Source organism: Pelophylax lessonae, assembly GCF_965119305.1.
Source record: "Pelophylax lessonae genome assembly, chromosome: 4".
In the NCBI taxonomy this organism is placed as follows: domain Eukaryota; kingdom Metazoa; phylum Chordata; class Amphibia; order Anura; family Ranidae; genus Pelophylax; species Pelophylax lessonae.
Window position 1 is genome coordinate 485,142,026 of NC_138771.1, and position 18,497 is coordinate 485,160,522.

Here is an 18,497-nt window from a genome sequence, read left to right on the forward strand (position 1 = left end):
TCCATGGAACCCTAGCCAAAGATGACAAATATTATTGAGGTTATTTTCTATAAAATAAGCATGAAAAATCCCATAAAAAAAAATAGATTTATTTTGTACACGTGTAGGGAATGAGCTGTTTATAATGTAACCTGTGTGCAACCTCTACATGCAGTGTCCCAGGACATGGCCCAGGACACAGCATTGATTGGCGGGACAGAGGCAATTGGGAACAGTGTGCATCTATGACATAGTCTGGATGGGTTGTTCGGTAGCCAGCAGAGGAGAACTGAGAACCACATAATAACAGTCAGCACAGGCTGAAAAATTATCAGCTTACAAGATTCCTGGCCGGATAAATAGATATTTTTTGCTCCTAATGAACAGATGTAACAAGATCCTTTCAATAGGCCAAAAGCAAGAACATAAATCAGGCCATAGATTGCTATACCTGCTAGCAATATTCACTGCGTTCTCCCAGCAGGAACAGTACCCCCCCCCCCCCTAGGAGAGCACAATAGCTCCACAGGAGGGTTTCCCGCATCAACACTGACTGTGGAATGAAAGAAAACAAACTGTATCATCTATGGCCTTCTTAAGAGGAGTTTACCTTTAGAATACACATACACTCTAACCCACAATGATAGCTAACAATGGCAGATATTCAACGATCTGAATTAATCTAAAGATCTGTGGAATGCATTAGCAGCTCTCATGCATATAGCACCCTGACCATGATAAGAATATGAAACACTGTGCTAACAACAAATGGTCAAACTGTACGGAAAGCTATGTTTTTTTTTTTTTTTGGGTGGGGGTTGGGAAGGGTCAAATCCCCCTATCATTTTTTTTTGTCTGTGTCTTTTTGGGGAGTTGTCACCAGGACACTACCAGACTAGGTGCCCCCATTAGAAGATTTCCCCTCTATTCCTGTTCCAGTGAGTGTAATGTTGGATTTTCCATTATTCTCTTTTCTGGTGACACCAGGACGAATGGAGAGGGTGAATCGCCCCAGCGGGAATACCAACAGCAATAAACACCTGATAGCGGGGCTAACCCGGTGCTCAACCTGAGGCCCTTTGTCACTTATTGCGCAACCCTCAGGGCTCGTAAACATAGTATTCTAGTAGTTAAATTGTTTGGTTAATTTCTTTTACACTATCCTACTTTTTATGTGCTGTCCATCTCTTTTTTAGTTAATCAGATCATCATTACATGCAGAGGTATAGAAAGTTATTAGTGGCATTTCTGCACAATGTGTTACACACACACTCAAAAGATATAACAGATCACTTATCAGGTTACAGAGGGCATAATCAGCAAGTTGTCACCGGAACACCACTAGAACAGGTGTCCCCAGCAAAATTTTCCCCTTTATACCTGTTCTGGAAAGAGTCACATAGATATGCTTTGGAATATTTCCCTTTTTTTTAAAAAAAAAAAAAAAGATTGAAGAGGGGGCAAAAGTTGCCTAACAATTCTACTGCACCTGTTCAAAGAAACTCAAAAAAAGTTTCACCTTTATTCTTGTGCCAGGACTACATGTGACAAAGTTAAAAAGACAAAAAAGCAAAATGCTTCCTTCCAGGTACAGGATGGGATAAGATAGGACACAAGTGGTCCCCATGGCTGCCCTCTATACCTGAAAGTAATCACATAGACCATGACTGTGCAAAATGCCTGCATTCCCATCCCCCCAACAACAACACTAAATGACCAGCACTTTTAAACTTTCGAACAGTTTGCTGATTTCATCACTTTGTTTTGTTTGCTCACTTTGAAGTAGATTGACATATTTCAACTTTCCCTTGGAGTGATGTTTGTCTTCTGCTTGTTTTCTGATCAGCCAAGTCCTGGCACAACCAATGCTGTAAAAAAAGCCCAAAAGCCTTTTTTATATAACACACAAGATGATACTATCTGAACGATGAAAAAGTATTCATTATTGTGGAACAAAACCAGAAGGATATGGAAACATACAGTACAGGGCACATAATAGGCCACTCCATAAAACCCAAGTAAAAAATAACTGATATTTTACAGGAGGCTATTTTCTATTAAAAAAAAAACCTGAAAAATTCCACCATAAAAATAGATTTGTTTTGTACATGTATAGTGAACGAGATGTTTATAATGTATGCTGTGTTTTGTCATTATAATCAGTTCAATGAGATTCGCATATGTAAAAATCTGATTGTACAATCTCCTTTACATCTACCAACAGCTATGTAGTGCAACTCCCGCCAGATTTGATGCAAATTGATTGTATAGCCTAGGTAGGTCTTCAAATTACCTAGTTTTGGATGTGAATAGGGGCAAAAATTGCCTACATTTACCAATTCTACTGTACCTGTCCAAAAAATCATAATTTTGCCTATGTATTGTACTTGTGCCATGACCACATGTGAAAATGATAAATAGACAAAATCGCAAAATGCTTCCTTTCAGGTACAGGTTGGCATATAATGGGAAACATGTTGTCCCCATGGCCGTCCCCTATACCTGAAAGCAATCATATAAACCAAGGGTCTTCAAACTATGACCCTCCAGTTGTTCAGGAACTACAATTCCTATCATGCCTAGTCATGTCTGTGAATGTCAGAGTTTTACAAAGCCTCATGGGATGTATAATTTCGCAACAGCTGGAGGGCCTTGGTTTGGGGATCCCTGATATAGACAATGACTCTGCAAAATACCTGCATTTCCATCCCCCCAACAACAACACAAAATGACCAACATTTTTAAACTTTCAAAGAGATTTTTTTCAGAGAGCTGATTTCATCAATTTGTTTTGTTTGCTTACTTTGCTACAGATTGACATTTCCCCCAGGAGTAATGTTTGTCTTCTGTTTGTTTTCTGATAAATCAGTTCCTAGTACAACCAATGCTGTAAAAAAAAGCCCAAAAGCCTTTTTTTTTTTGTTTAAAAACCTCTACAAGATTATACCAGATAAGTTGGATGCATGTTCAGGGTCTAATGATAGAATTGTATGAAATCAGGTACATTCCTTTAGTAGAAAGAATCATCATCTCAGAGCAAAGCTCTGCAGTGCTTTTCATATTTATATATTTCATGTTTTTTATTCTATTTTATAGAAGGCTCAATTCAGAGAGCTAACACTACAAGGTAAAGATTCTTATTATCAAAAAAGTGACATTTGTTATCAGCTCCATGAGTCCAAGAAGATTTGACAGTCACATGGCTGCAATAAAGATCCCTTAGCTTTGTGAATTAAGCCTTCTGCGTAATATTGTCCTAAAGAGACCCTGTTACCAGACCATCCATATTAACAAAAATCTTTCCATAAAATTATATAAACATTTAAAATATGATGGGCATATTATTTTCCTGTAAAAAAAAAAAAAAAAACATCCAAAAGGCCTTCTGGGACTGCTGCTGGATGTTGTCATCTTGCAGTAGACTTAAAGCTATCATTCAAGTGACACGCTATTGTTTCCCCTTTTAATCCTCCCCTAGCAGCTACATAACAGGTAGAAAGGTGAGGGGAGTGGCTGAGGAGTTGGGCCAGCACAGATAGTAATTAGACACTCCCAGAATAGGAGAGGGCCATGATGGGCAAGGAGAGAGGGGCTGTGCTAGGGAATTGATTCTTTTTGAAGTTGTCAAATCTTCTAGCAACTTCAGAAGCACTTTTCAAGTGAATAAAAAATGTATTGAAAAAATAAAAACTTCCCCAATAATCTCTATGTTCTAAGAAACTGGACGGGATGAGGATGTTGGCACTTCCGGTTTTGCTCATTTGTAAACAAGCCGTTACTGGCTTGTAAAAGCATCTGGTCAAACTGATCTTGGTTCAATCAGATGCTTTTAAGGAAGAGGAGAGATCTGGGGTCTAAAAGACCCCAGATGTCTCACTGCCCATACTATCACAAAGGATGTTCTTCCTTTGTGATAGCAATAAAAGTGATAAAAAAAGAGAGAGTAAAAATAAAAAAATATAAAATAAAAAAATGTAATAACATTTTTTTTTTTTACGTGCCCTCACCCCCCTGTGCTCAAGTGCAAAGGTGAACATCATTTATGTAGGTTTTGCACGCATATGTAAACGGTATTCACACCACACATGTGAAGTATTGTCGCAAACGTTATAGATAGAGTAGAAATTATAGCACCAGGCCTCCTATGTAACTCTAAACTGTAAACCTGTAAAAGCTTTTAAAGCATCGCCTATGGAGTTTTTGGATCACTATAGTTTGTTGCCATTCCAAAGACATACACAATTTTTAAAGTGTGCAAGGTTATGAATCTATTTACTTGGCATAACATGTTCTTTTATAAATGTACCAATTTGGTATTCTATTGTGTTTTTGTGCAATAAAATTCATGAAAGTGTATTTTGTCCAAAAAAATTCCATTAAAAAAAAAAAAAAAGCTGCGCAAATAACGTGTGATATAAAAAAATTGCAATACTCAAAATTTTATTCTCTAGGGCCTCTGCTTAAACATTGATAAGGTTTGGGGGTTCTAAGTAATTTTCTAGCAAAAAAAAAATACAGATTTTTACATGGAGAAGAGGAATGTCAGAATTGGCCCAATGGGCAAGTGGTTAAAATACTTACATTTTCCCTGCTTTAAAGGTAGGATAGGGTCTCTTTAATTTAAAAATTATTATCGCAATGTGATAATATTTTATAAATGTTATTTTCTTACAATTTAATAGCCACAATGATGCTGCGGAGCAGACCACGCAATGCTGCTTAGTGACTGTTCTCTACAATCTGTAAGACCCCGTTCAGACAGGGGCGACGCGACTTGCGGGGGGCGACCTGTGAAGCTCAGCGCGACATGCACGGACTTCATATCATTGAAGTCAATGCAAGTCGCCTCCAGGTTGCCCCAAAGTAGTACAGGACCCTTTTTCTAAGTCGGAGCGACTTGTGTCGCTCCTATTAGAAGGGGTCCTGTACTATTCAATGACGAGCGACCCACCGCGACTTGTCAGGCGACCAAGTCGCCTGACAGGTCGCGCTAGTGTGAATGGGGTCTTAAGGAAATCCTACCAATGTCTGTATGAAAAATAACTGTGGAAATAAAAAGTAGGCACAGCAGCAAAATACTCTAAGACTGACTCTAAAACTTTAAGACTGGCTCCACAGTCCTATGCTTTGGGCATTACCATATACATTAATCTGCATTTTAAGGTTACTCGTATTCATTTCTAATGGGCCCCCCAAAGCAATCTGGCACAGTAAGCAATGCATGGGAAGCTTCAAGACACCACAATGCATTCAAATCAAGAGACATATGTACTGTGTTGGGGTGATTTGACTTAAAGGGCACCAGGTATGTTTGGTGGTGTTGTTAAGCTTATAGCTTATTGAGGGATCATAGGAAATAAATAGGCAACATAGCTCACGTCTAAAGGCCCGTACACACGTACCGATCGTCGGCATACAAACGTCGGCGGACGAAAGATCTGCCGATTGTACGCTTGTTAGTATGGTGCCTCCGACAGCTGTCTGCGCACATTCTGCGGACAAGAGTCTTTCTTGCAAGCATTTAAATTTTTGTATGCCGACACCAGAACGGACGATTGTTCGCCAGTCAGTACAGAATTCTGCCGACAGACCGCAGATTTGCAAGACTGGGCATGCTCAGAAAAGAAAAAACACAGGGAAAGTTAACCATTACATGACATCACTTCTGCAGTCGGCTGTAGTCGACGGACAAAATTCTTGGGCAGTCTTTGCACTTTTCAACAGACACCGACATCCCGGGGAGAAAAGACGAACGTTTGTATGCCGACGATCGGTACGTGTGTTAGTGCATAAATGTGTGTCAAGTTCCCATCAACAATGTTAAGGTGCATTAACACAGGCCTGTTAACATGCTTTTTTTAAAATCTATTTTGACAATAAGTAGTCAATGCACATCAGTGCAATATAAAATGTACCTTCACTGTTCTTGGCAATGCAGTGCGCTGCACAGCGTATTCATATCTATGGCACAGATATGTTTTTTGGACTTTATATTTGTCATTCAGCATTATAAGCTGAACACTCTAACGTACCAATATACATGTAATAATGCGCATTGCAGTAATGTACAATAAATGTGCATTTCACCATACATTATTTCAATCCAATCATGTACTAAAATAACACACCCACAGGAGTATATGGGCTCCAAAGGAATTCTGTGATGATAGGAACATTGACGCCACCATTTGTGATCCCTTCTAGTAGCCTGGTTGGTAATTTGATCCTCTGGCCTATATCATTTTAATCAGTGACCCAGAACCTTGATGTGGGTCAGTGAACTATAGAGTACTGAAACCAAAGGATCAGCATGAAAGGCAGTAAGCAGTGTTGGGGACCCGTATTTTACTAAAGGGTGATTTTCACATAATTTTTAACTCGGAACACTGAGAAGGAAGGATGGTTTTTACTTAACAGCCAGACTTTACACTTCTCACTCCAGCTTCATTCTGGCAATACAATCCCAAGAAAGGAATTATGGGCAAAAATAAAAAAAATGGCACAATAACCTGCTTAAACCTCCTTCCAAACCAGGTCACCCCAGACCCCATGCAAAGTGACAGGAAACTGTTTTAGCCGACTAGCATACAACCCCAGAAAAGAGTTATGGCCAAACATAAATAAATTGTCCCAGGCACAATAACCTGCTTGACCTCCCTCCAAACAAGGTCACCCCAGACCCCATTAAAAATTACAGGAAACTCTCTTAGCAGACTAGCATACAATCCCAAAAAAGGTAATTATTGCCAAAAATAAAAAAAATTGCCAAAGGCACAATAACCTGCTTGACCTCCCTTCAAACAAGGTCACCCCAGACCCCATTCAAAATTACGGGAAACCGTTTTAGCAGACTAGGGAGTCTTTGCCATTGCAGACTTTGGAGTCCTGTGCTTGTTCAGTGACGTCTTCTTTTTTTTAATTGCATAATCGCCTACAAATAAAGTCAGAATATTTGTAATGATTTTCAAATCATTGAAGAAAAAAGGGAAAGCCAGTGCAGAGAATTTAGTCAGAGACTTAAAATGAATCTATATTGAGATATATTAGCAAATCTTTCTGGTTCATCAATGGTTTATTTAGGCTTGGTGGTGTTTGACCTCCTTTTAACTTGTAGCAAACAGGTTATTACCTGCCAGACTGATAATAATTTTGCTGAACGCTTTCGATCAGGTGTGTTATCTCGCATGGGGTAGTGTAGAGTGTAAACTGACCAAAGGGAGGGGGGTATAGGGGAAGAATAGCAGCTAATTTTGGACAACAACTGGATAAGGAAGAGGTGGTCATAAAGGCTGCGTTGAGGCTGCTCATGGCAGAAAGTGGAAGGGTTCAATTGAGCTATTCTTCTGATTTAGCATAAAGATTGTAACTGGACCCCCATAATATCTACTTGGCCCCTAGGCTCCTGTATAGGTTTCCTTGTGTTTTCTTTAGGTCTGGGAGGAAGTAACATTTCATATATACTGTATATCGATCTAAACTCATGCGTTGCTACCACTAAATTATATTATATAGCAAAGTGAACCTACAAAGTGTATTCAATCACTCTAATATCAAAAATTGAGTATGAAAATAAGGGTATGCTGTTCCTTTAAATATAGATGTGAAATTGTTTTTGATTTTTTGTGAAGTACACAAACATTTTAGGCATAGAATTTGTTCTTAATATTTAGATGTGACCATGTTTGAGCATCTTTGTTAAGTGGTTTATGTATACAGTATGTATTTACCAATATAATGTAATTTATGTTAGTGATGGGTTCTACTTGCTCAAGCATACATTAAAACATATGTCTTTTTGATTTGTTTAGTTCACATCTATATTTAAAGAAACAGTGCACCATTATTTTCATACACAACATTTCATACCTGGAAATTTGCCTAATTTATTGCAAAGGACAGAGTTCAGAGACAACATACTGCAGAAGGAACAGCATTAAAGAGAATGGAAAATGACAGAGACACTGAAACATGAAAGCAGTGACAAAGCAGAAACACAGGGCTCAGAGTCAAGAAAAAAAAAAAAAGCTCAGGAGACTGGAGAATGGGCTGCTCTAAATACAGCAATTATGGAAGTTTACAGTGGAGAGCGGCATGAACAGGTGACAGGTGCACACATAATTTGGCTGTAGTGTGAACAATGTAAAGGGGGAGGAAAAGAAGGGGTGGGGGGGCTACAGTGCATAACGAGGGGAGAGCTGTTAAAGAATGCAGTATGGGCAGTATTGGAGAGAGCTGCAGGAAAATGTAGCATGGAAGTTGTTAGGGAGAGCTAGAGTGGATGGTGGAGTAGAGAGCTGTCACATGATGTTATGTGAATAGAGGGGGGAGAGCTGCCAGAGAATGTAGTGTGGATGGTGGGGGGGAGAGTAGACTGGGAATTTAATGTGGATGGTCAGGGCCGGCTGGACTGGGAATAAAATTCAGCCCTAGAAATATTTTCATACCAGCCCCACAGCATAACGTCATTATTTTCTTGTTCATAAAAGGGAAAACCATTCATTTTAAAGTACATCTGAAGAGCGTATTATATATAGATAAGACAGATATGAACGTATATAGGGCTTTATATATATAAGAGCAAATTCCGGTTAAAAATGGTAAAAGTGCGGACATGGTACAGGAGGTGGTCATAGGTGTAGTATGGTAAGCAACGGGTTAAGTTGCTGTCTGCAAAATGTTACAATTATGTATATGTCTGGGAGCTGGGTGTGGCTGAAGTTAGTTGCATGCTGATGTGCAGTGAATAAAGAAGCAACCTGTACAGCTTGTCTGGGTTAATACACAACATTTTGGCGACGAGGATGGCTAGCTTTCTGGATTTACCGGCTATCGGACCGTTTGATGTGTCTGGAGACCACACTAGTCTCTCACAGCGCTGGGACAAGTGGAAGAAGGGATTTCAGCTCTATGTTATAGCCACAGGAGTGACTGCACCTGCTCAGAAGAGAGCCATGCTGCTGCATCTAGCTGGACCTCAAGTTCAGGACATTTTTGAAACCCTGGGAGCAACAGGGGAAGATTCAGACTATGAGACAGCCATGAATAGACTGAGTGAGTACTTTGAGCCAAAGAAAAATATTCCCTATGAAAGATATAAGTTTAGACAGGCTGTGCAAGAACTGGGAGAAACCACAGACAGTTATGTGACTAGGCTGAAATATCTGGCAAAGTCTTGTGATTTTGGGACTGTAACTGAGGAGATAATCAGAGATCAGGTCATAGAGAAATGCACATCTGTGCACCTCAGGAGGAGATTATTGAGAGAACCTAGTCTCACACTTACTAGTCTGCAGGAGATTGCAAGAGCCATTGAACTGTCTGAGCTCCAGGCTCTGCATATTGAAACCAAGAACACTGCATCTGTCAATACAGTCTCCAAACCTACCTATAATAATAGGAATATCTGGAGTAGGAAAGAGAGTTTTCCAAAGAGGACTTTACATATCACCTGCAATAAATGTGGCAGGGCGGGACACACAAGTCAGGACTGCACTGTGGTACAGAATAAAATGTGCTATGCTTGTGGAAAGACAGGTCATTTTGCAGCTGTGTGTAGAAGTACAACCAGAGATAACAAAACCAAAGGACAATCTGCACAAGTAAATGTTATAGCTGAGGATAAAGAGAGTGCTCCTGACTGTGAATTTATATTCTCCCTGTGTTCTCTGAAAGCTGGGACATTAACCATTAAGATTGGAAATACAGATGTGTCAGTGTTGATTGACTCTGGAGCTACATGCAATGTTATGGACTTGGCTTCTTGGCACAGTCTTAATGGCAGAGAAAATCACCTTAAATTGTGTAACACCACTAAACAGATTTATACTTATGGCTCCAGTACACCACTGCAACTTAAAGGCAAATTTTATACCTCTGTTCAAACACATGAGACTGGTCCTCCATTGCAGACCGAATTCTATGTTGTAGATGGCACAGGGTCGCCTCTGCTTGGTCGTCAAACCGCAATGGCACTAGGGGTGTTACAGATTGGCCGTGATGTAGGCAGCGCAAGAGTGAATATGGTGTCTCCTGCTATTTCTGCATTGAAAGAGGAATTTAAAGATTGCTTCTCTGGGTTTGGAAAATTAAAGGATTTTCAGTTGGAGCTTCACATTGATCCACATGTAAAGCCTATTGCACAGCCAGTACGCAGACTTCCTTATAGCCTGAGATTACCTGTTGAGCACAAACTGGCAGAGCTGCTAGACCTTGACATTATTGAACCTGTGGAAGGGCCCACTCCGTGGGTATCGCCGTTAGTTGTTGTACCAAAGGGCACAGATATTCGGATTTGTGTGGACATGAGATGTGCTAACCAAGCTGTGCAGAGAGAGAGACATCCAATTCCCACTATTGAAGATGTTCTGCATGCAATGAATGGGGCAAGTGTCTTCAGTAAACTGGATTTGAAATGGGGTTATCATCAGATTGAATTGACCCCAGCATCTAGAGTCATCACTACATTTGCAAGCCATAAAGGTCTTTTTAGATACAAGAGGTTGATGTTTGGCGTATCGTCCGCACCGGAGGCCTATCAACATGTGATTCAGCAAGTGCTACATGGTTGTGAAGGCACGCATAACATTTCTGATGATATAATTGTGTGGGGAACAAACACACAGGAGCACGACGAACGTCTCCGTGCAGTGCTAAATCGCTTGAAGGAGAAAGGGTTAACATTAAATGAGAAGAAATGCACATTTCAAATGAATAAAATGACTTTTATGGGCCATGTCCTGTCTGACAGGGGCATTGGTCCGGAGGACTGTAAAATTAAAGCTGTGTCTGATGCCAGAAATCCTGAAAACCCTGCAGAAGTATGCAGTTTTCTTGGGCTAGTGAATTACTGTGCCAAGTTTATTCCAGATATGGCGACTGTCAGTGAACCTTTGAGAGTGTTGACTCGCAAAGCAGTCCCGTGGAAGAGGGGCTTTTTGGAACAAGGTGCATTTGATGAACTTAAGAGACGGCTGACTTGCGCCACAACTTTGGCTTATTTCAATCCTACTGCACACACCCAAGTTATTGTCGATGCTAGCCCTGTGGGGTTAGGCGCCATCTTGGTTCAGAGACAATGCACAGGCGATTACAGGCCTATTCAGTATGCAAGCAGATCCCTCACTGATGTAGAGAGACGTTATTCTCAGACCGAGAAAGAAGCTTTGGCTGTTGTTTGGGGATGTGAAAGGTTTCACACCTATCTCTACGGCCTTGATTTTGAAATCATCACAGACCACAAGCCTCTGGAAGTGATATATTCGCCACGCTCAAAACCATCCGCCAGAATTGAGAGATGGGTTCTCAGATTGCTACCATATCGCTTTACAGTGCGGTACAGACCTGGACCGACTAATGCGGCAGATGCACTTTCCAGATTGCCTCAGTCTTCTGCACCTGTTCATAACCTGGCAGAAGAGTACATTCGTTTTGTGGCTACTAACGCCATGCCTCAGGCATTGACACCGCGGGAGGTTGAAGAATTGTCATCTGTGGATCCGGAAATTGCTCGGTTGAGAAAATGTGTAAGACAAGGGGTTTGGGTGGATTGTGACCCAAGCTATCACAGAATCAAACAAGAGCTGAGTATTGCAGGACAACTAGTTCTACGTGGCAATCGTATTGTGATGCCTAAAGATTTACGGAAACGTACATTACATTTAGCCCATGAGGGCCATCAAGGCATTGTACGCACCAAACAAAGATTACGTGAGAAAGTCTGGTGGCCAGGAATTGACAAGGATGTGGAACGTTTGGTTTCTTCATGTCGAGCATGTCAGTTGGTGGGCAGCAAACCTAAACCAGAACCAGTAACTCCCACTGTTCTACCTGAGGGACCATGGGAAGATTTAGCCATTGATCTGTGCGACATTCCATCTGGACACCATCTTTTAGTTGTTGTGGACTATTATTCAAGGTGGCAAGAGGTGGTAGTTCTCACTAAAGCTACATCATCAACTGTAATTGAGGGGTTGGAGAGCATTTTTGCATCTCATGGGTTGCCTAAACGGATTGTGAGTGATAATGGTGCCCAATTTACTTCTCAGGAATTTCAGGATTATCTGAAATCAAATGCTATTGAACATCATCGTACAACTCCATACTGGCCACAGGCTAACGGGGAAGTGGAACGCCAGAATCGAACCTTGCTGAAAGCTTTGCGGATTGCTCATTTAGAGAGAAGAGACTGGAAAAAGGAACTGTGGCGTTTTCTTTTGGCTTATCGCACAACTCCGCATACTGTCACTGGCGTTAGTCCTGCGGAACTTCTTTGTGGTCGCAAATTCAGGACAAAATTGCCAGACATTGGGGGTCCTCCTACAAGTCAGAAACCTTTTCGGCATATTGATGAGGAAAGGAAGATCCGGGCTGAACAGTATGCAAACCACCGCCGCCATTGTCAACCTAGTGGCCTTCAACAGGGTGATAAGGTGTTGCTTCAAAGTGATCGGTTTAACAAACTGGCTCCGTCCTTTGAACCTGAGCCTTATGTTGTAAAGGAGAAAAGAGGTACTCAAGTGGTTTTAGAGGATTTAAATGGACACACAAAAGTGCGTAATTCCTCATTTGTGAAGAAATTTATTGAGTCAGAAGGTCAAGTATCGGAAGATGGCGAACAGGCAAAGAGTAGTGATGATACTGCCAGTGATCCAGACTTCAATCCACAACCATCCACATCGGAATGGCCAAGAGAAAAACGAGCAACAAATCCACCGGCCTACCTTAAGGACTATGTGTATAGTCAGGAGTTTATAGGTTAAATTTTTAGTTGTTCATCCATGCATTTTGTTAATCTTATTAATACGTTGTGCATGTTATGTTTTATTCAAAGAGAGGAGGGAATGTAGTATGGTAAGCAACGGGTTAAGTTGCTGTCTGCAAAATGTTACAATTATGTATATGTCTGGGAGCTGGGTGTGGCTGAAGTTAGTTGCATGCTGATGTGCAGTGAATAAAGAAGCAACCTGTACAGCTTGTCTGGGTTAATACACTACAATAGGCTGTGTGGATATTGTACATGTGAAGATGTCAGAGGCTGCAGACATGGTACAGGAGATACAGGGGCAGCGAACATGGTACAGGAGATGCAGGGGCTGCGGATGTAGTACAGGAGATGCAGGGGCTGCGGACATGGTACAAGAGATGCAGAGGCTGCAGGCATGGTACAAGAGATGCAGAGACTGCAGGCATGGTACAGAAGTTGCAGAGGCTGCCGGCATGGTACAGGAGATGCAGAGGATGCCGGCATGGTACAGGAGATGCAGAGGCTGTGGGCATGGTGCATGAGATGCAGTGCTGCGGACATGGTGCAGGAGATGCAGAGGCTGCAGGCATTGTGCAGGAGATGCAGGGGCAGCAGGCATGGTGTAGGAGATGCAGGGGCTGCGGACATGGTACAGGAGATACAGGAGATGCAGGAGCGGCAGGCATGGTACAGGAGATGCAGAGACTGCGAACATGGTGCAGGAGATGCAGAGGCTGTGGGCATGGTGCAGGAGATGCAGTGCTGCGGACATGGTGCAGGAGATGCAGAGGCTACGGGCATGGTGCAGGAGATGCAAGGGCTGCGGGCATGGTGCAAGAGATGCAGGGGCTGCGGACATGGTACAGGAGATGAAGGGGCTGCGGGCATGGTGCAGGAGATGCAGGGGCTGCCGACATGGTGCAGGAGATGCAGAGGTGGCGGGCATGGTGTAGGAGATGCAGTGCTGCGGACATGGTGCAGGAGATGCAGGGGCTGCGGACACGGTGCAGGAAATGCAGGAGCTGCTTGCATGGTACAGGAGATGCAGGGGCTTTGGAGGGGTCTTACTTACCCATTGGTAAGGTGCTTTACATTTAAAAATGGCGCCACACAGCGCAATCACATCACTGTGCATGCACTGTCTGCCTGAAAATGGCTGAGCATGTACGGCTTTCCTGAGCGGTGGCCACAGCCATTTTTTTACGGGTTACACTGCCCTTCAGCCAGCCCCAGGGCAGGGGGACTTGCCGGCCTACTGGGAAATTTCCCGGTATCCCGGTAGGCCACTCTGGCCCTGTGGATGGTAATTGAGAGCTGCCAGAGAATGTAGGGCAGTAGTAGGGATAGCTGAAGAAAGTGTTGTGTGGATGTGGGTGGTGGGGGAGAGCTTCCAGAGAAGGTAGCGTGGACAGTGGGGGGAAAGCTGCCAGAAAATGTAGTCTGGATGGTGTTGGGAGAGCTACTTAAGAATGCAGTGTGGACAGTGGGGAAGAGCTGCCAGAGAATTCAGTGTGGACAGTGAGGGGAGAACTGCCAGAGAAGGTAGTGTGGACAGTGGGTGGGCGAGATGCCAGAGAAGGTAGTGTGGACAGTGGGTGGGCGAGATGCCAGAGAAGGTAGTGGGGACAGTGGGTGGGCGAGATGCCAGAGAAGGTAGTGTGGACAGTGGGGGGGGAGAGCTGCCAGGGAACGTAGTGTGGACAGTGGGGGAGAGAGCTGCCAGAGAAGGTAGTGTGGACAGTGGGGGGGGGGGAGAGCTGCCAGAGAAGGTAGTGTGTACAGTGGGGGAGAGTTGCCAGAGAAGGTAGTGTGGACAGTGGGGGAGAGCTGCCAGAGAAGGTAGTGTGGACAGTGGGGGAGAGCTGCCAGAGAAGGTAGTGTGGACAGTGAGGAAGAGCTACCAGAGAAGGTAGTGTGGACAGTGAGGAAGAGCTACCAGAGAAGGTAGTGTGGACAGTGAGGAAGAGCTACCAGAGAAGGTAGTGTGGACAGTGGGGGAGAGCTGCCAGAGAAGGTAGTGTGGACAGTGGGGGAGAGCTGCCAGAGAAGGTAGTGTGGACAGTGAGGAAGAGCTACCAGAGAAGGTAGTGTGGACAGTAAGGAAGAGCTACCAGAGAAGGTAGTGTGGACAGTAAGGAAGAGCTACCAGAGAAGGTAGTGTGGACAGTGAGGAAGAGCTACCAGAGAAGGTAGTGTGGACAGTAAGGAAGAGCTACCAGAGAAGGTAGTGTGGACAGTAAGGAAGAGCTACCAGAGAAGGTAGTGTGGACAGTGGGGGGGGGGGGGGGAGAGCTAGCAAAGAAGGTAGTGTGGACAGTGGGGGAGTGCTACCAGAGAAGGTAGTGTGGACAGTAAGGAAGAGCTACCAGAGAAGGTAGTGTGGACAGTGGGGGGGAGAGCTAGCAAAGAAGGTAATGTGGACAGTGGGGGAGTGCTACCAGAGAAGGTAGTGTGGACAGTGGGGGAGAGCTGCCAGAGAAGGTAGTGTGGACAGTGGGGGAGAGAGCTGCCAGAGAAGGTAGTGTGGACAGTGGGGGAGAGCTGCCAGAGAAGGTAGTGTGGACAGTGAGGAAGAGCTACCAGAGAAGGTAGTGTGGACAGTGGGGGAGAGCTGCCAGAGAAGGTAGTGTGGACACTGGGGAAGAGCTACCAGAGAAGGTAGTGTGGACAGTGGGGGAGAGCTACCAGAGAAGGTAGTGTGGACAGTGGGGGAGAGCTGCCAGAGAAGGTAGTGTGGACAGTGGGGGAGAGCTGCCAGAGAAGGTAGTGTGGACAGTGTGGAAGAGCTGCCAGAGAAGGTAGTGTGGACAGTGAGGAAGAGCTACCAGAGAAGGTAGTGTGGACAGTAAGGAAGAGCTACTAGAGAAGGTAGTGTGGACAGTGGGGGAGAGCTACCAGAGAAGGTAGTGTGGGCAGTGAGGAAGAGCTACCAGAGAAGGTAGTGTGGACAGTGAGGAAGAGCTACCAGAGAAGGTAGTGTGGACAGTGGGGGAGAGCTGCCAGAGAAGGTAGTGTGGACACTGGGGGAGAGCTAGGTAGTGGAAGAGCTACCAGAGAAGGTAGTGTGGACAATGGGGGAGAGCTGCCAGAGAAGGTAGTGTGGACACTGGGGGAGAGCTACCAGAGAAGGTAGTGTGGACACTGGGGGAGAGCTACCAGAGAAGGTAGTGTGGACAGTGGGGGAGAGCTACCAGAGAAGGTAGTGTGGACAGTGGGGGAGAGCTACCAGAGAAGGTAGTGTGGACAGTGAGGAAGAGCTACCAGAGAAGGTAGTGTGGAAGTGAGGAAGAGCTATCAGAGAAGGTAGTGTGGACAGTGGGGGAGAGCTGGCAGAGAAGGTAGTGTGGACACTGGGGGAGAGAAGGTAGTGTGGACAGTGGGGGAGAGCTACCAGAGAAGGTAGTGTGGACAGTGAGGAAGAGCTACCAGAGAAGGTAGTGTGGACAGTGGGGGAGAGCTGCCAGAGAAGGTAGTGTGGACACTGGGGGAGAGCTACCAGAGAAGGTAGTGTGGACAGTGGGGGAAAGCTACCAGAGAAGGTAGTGTGGACAGTGGGGGAGAGCTACCAGAGAAGGTAGTGTGGACAGTGAGGAAGAGCTACCAGAGAAGGTAGTGTGGACAGTGGGATAGAGCTGCCAGAGAAGGTAGTGTGGACAGTGTGGAAGAGCTGCCAGAGAAGGTAGTGTGGACAGAGAGGAAGAGCTACCAGAGAAGGTAGTGTGGACAGTGGGGGAGAGCTGCCAGAGAAGGTAGTGTGGACAGTGAGGAAGAGCTACTAGAGAAGGTAGTGTGGACAGTAAGGAAGAGCTACCAGAGAAGGTAGTGTGGACAGTGGGGGGGGGGGGGGGGAGAGCTAGCAAAGAAGGTAGTGTGGACAGTGGGGGAGAGCTGCCAGAGAAGGTAGTGTGGACAGTGGGGGAGTGCTACCAGAGAAGGTAGTGTGGACAGTGGGGGAGAGCTGCCAGAGAAGGTAGTGTGGACAGCGGGAGAAGAGCTGCCAAGAATGTAGTATAGATTATGCGGGAAAAGCTGCCAGAGAATGTAATGTGGACATTGGGTGGGAGAGTTATGGTAGTGGAGGAAAGCTGCCAGGAAATGCAGAGTGGACAGTGGGGAATGGGGGGACATGGGATAGCTGCCACAGAATCAGGTATTTATAGTGGAGGAATAGCTGTCAGAGAATGTACGGTCACCTCTTTTGCGTACCCCTTTGGCCAAGCCATGGCTACAAAAGAAGAGAGTGAGAACAGTAGGTAATGTGGTAGGACACAGCAGGATATAAAGTGTGCAGTGATATGGACACCGATGAGGGAACAGCAAACGGTGCAAGCATGGACATTGTTGTGAGCGAAGTATGTTTCTCATGGGGGTTTGGGCATGAAGCCATGTGTGCAGAGGGAACCTGTTGGCATTTCATTGCAAAACTGTAGAAAGGGTCAGACCTGAGATATGATTCATGCTGCTTTCTACAATAATCACTCCTCAAATCTGGAAACTGCCATCTATTGATAAGGATTCACTCAGGGCTTTTTTCCCCCAGAGAATAGGTGCTGGAACTCCCCCCCTTGTCTCCGCCCCTACCCACCTCTGAGCACTGTCCTTTGGTTCCACCCCCTACCCACCTCCCAGTACCACCCCTTTTAGGGTATACACAACCAAATATCATTTTGTAGTGCTAAAAAATGTGTATGGAATTTGTTAATGATAACAAGAAAAGCAGTAAAATAGATCCCCTGCAGCCTGAAACAATAGAACCACCAGCAACAATAGAGCCCCCAAACAACAATAGGCTCCCACAGCAACAATTGATTCAACACCAGCAGGTATCATTTTGTAGTGCCATATAATTTGTATGGAATTTGTTATTGATAACAAGAAAATCAGTAAAATAGATCCCCTGCAGCCAGAAACAATAGCCCCTAGCAACAATGGATCCCCCAAATAACAATAGACTCCCACAGCAACAATGGACTCCACACCAGCAACAATAGATCCACTGCAGCAATAATTGACTCTCCCTGCAGCAACAATAGATCCCTCGCAGCAACAAAAAATCCCACCCAACAACAATAGATCCCACACAACAATAGACCCCACCCACACAGCAAGAATGGACCACCCACAACAAAACTCCACACTCAGGAACAAAAGATCCACCCCAGCAAAATTAGAACCCCCCAGCAGCAACAACAGATCTCCCAGCAACCAGCATCAATAAACCCTTCAGTATCCAGCAACATTAGACCTCTCCCTCAACAGTAGATCCCTACCAGCAATATAAGACCCCCCCCAGAAATGATCAATCCCCAACAACAAAAATAGACCCTAACACAAAAACAGATCCCCACCAGTGACGTGACAATAGACCCCACAGCAGCCAGCATCAATAGACCCTCCAGCACACCCCCACTCCCCTTGCTATTACATACATTCAGTGCAGTCCCGCTGAAAAAAAGCCCTGGATGCTGCAAACAGCATCTCAAGGCTGATTATTCAGATCTTCAATCTGCTGTATGCACTGGGCACTCACAGGAAACAGAATGTAAGCGTCACAAGGGGCAAAATCCTTCAATTAAAAGAGGAAGTTGCAAACTCTTTTGATAATACATAGGATGACAAAAAATATTATCATCAGTAGTGATGAGCCGAACGTACCTGTGTTTGGTTAAGGGCAGGTTCAACAAACTTTACTGAAGTTCAGATGCCAAATGCAAATCCCATTGAAGTCGATAAGAGCCAAATCTCATAAATCTGTAGGGCCCATTTTCTAGAATAA

At 44.4% G+C, this 18,497-nt stretch overlaps 1 protein-coding gene across 1 annotated transcript in view; it reads left to right on the forward strand.

Moving 5' to 3' along the window:
- The window catches only part of LOC309554634 (uncharacterized protein), a 188,490-nt gene that overhangs the window by 65,962 nt on the left and 104,031 nt on the right, over positions 1–18,497 (forward strand). The gene's annotated exons all lie outside the window — the stretch shown is intronic.